Raw genomic sequence first — 1,041 nt, forward strand, 5'->3', positions numbered from 1 at the left:
AGCGTTTTGTAAATTTGTTCCTTACAATATCCCCATAAAAAAAAGTCTAGAGGATTCAGATCCGGGGATCTTGCGGGCCAGCGTATTGGGCCATACCGTCCCATCCATCGTCTTGGGAACTGCTCATTCAAGTAATTTGTTACAATTCTAGCGTTGTGTGGTCCAGCACCGTCTTGTTGAAAAACTATTTTGTTTCTGTCCAATAACGGTACTTCTTCTAAAAAATCTGGAAGATTTTCTCTTAAAAGTTCCACGTATCTTTCGCCATTTAAGATGTCCGGAAGAACCACCGGTCCTAGGATTTCAGTTCCCATGATTCCAGCCCACAGATTTCTCTTCCAACGAATTTGAAAGCTCCTCGGTCGCGTGGCTGTGGGATTTTCGTCGCTCCACAAATGCATGTTGTGCGAATTGAAAATACCTTCTCGTGTGAATAGCGATTCATCGCTGAATATCACACGGGACGGGAATGTAGGATCTCGATCTGTTTCTCTTAGAAAATATTCGCAGAATGTTCTTCTTGCTCGGTAATCTTCCGGTTGCAAATGTTGTACGCGTGTGTAGTGGAATGCGTGCAACTTTTCCTCTTGCAATATCCTATGTACAGTTACTCGTGACAAATTATGTTCTCGAGCAACGATCCGAATACTCAATTCAGGATTCTGTTCGAAAGCACGTAAAACTGCCTCCGTATTCCGTAAATTTCTTGCTTCACGATCTCTTCCAGCTTCGTGTTTGTTTACCAGGACACTGCCAGTTTCGTAGAGTCTCTGTGCTGCTCGAAGTATGACGCGAGCTGACGGATGTCTTGCTCGATTGGGATACAATTCCGCATATCGTCTTGCAGCCGCGTGATACTGTCCATGGCACTCGCCAAGTGCCATCAGCATGTCGTAATATTCTTGGTTCGTGTACGCCATATCGTCTTAACGATGTTCTTTTAATAACGCAAAGATTCCTCTTCTGCTTCGATCGATGGATCTCCGAAATTGCAGGATTATTGAGCGCAGTATCGATCGCTTCGTTCTTTTATACGATCTT

Source organism: Trachymyrmex cornetzi, unplaced genomic scaffold (assembly GCF_001594075.2).
Source record: "Trachymyrmex cornetzi isolate Tcor2-1 unplaced genomic scaffold, Tcor1.1 scaffold571, whole genome shotgun sequence".
NCBI classification, from domain to species: domain Eukaryota; kingdom Metazoa; phylum Arthropoda; class Insecta; order Hymenoptera; family Formicidae; genus Trachymyrmex; species Trachymyrmex cornetzi.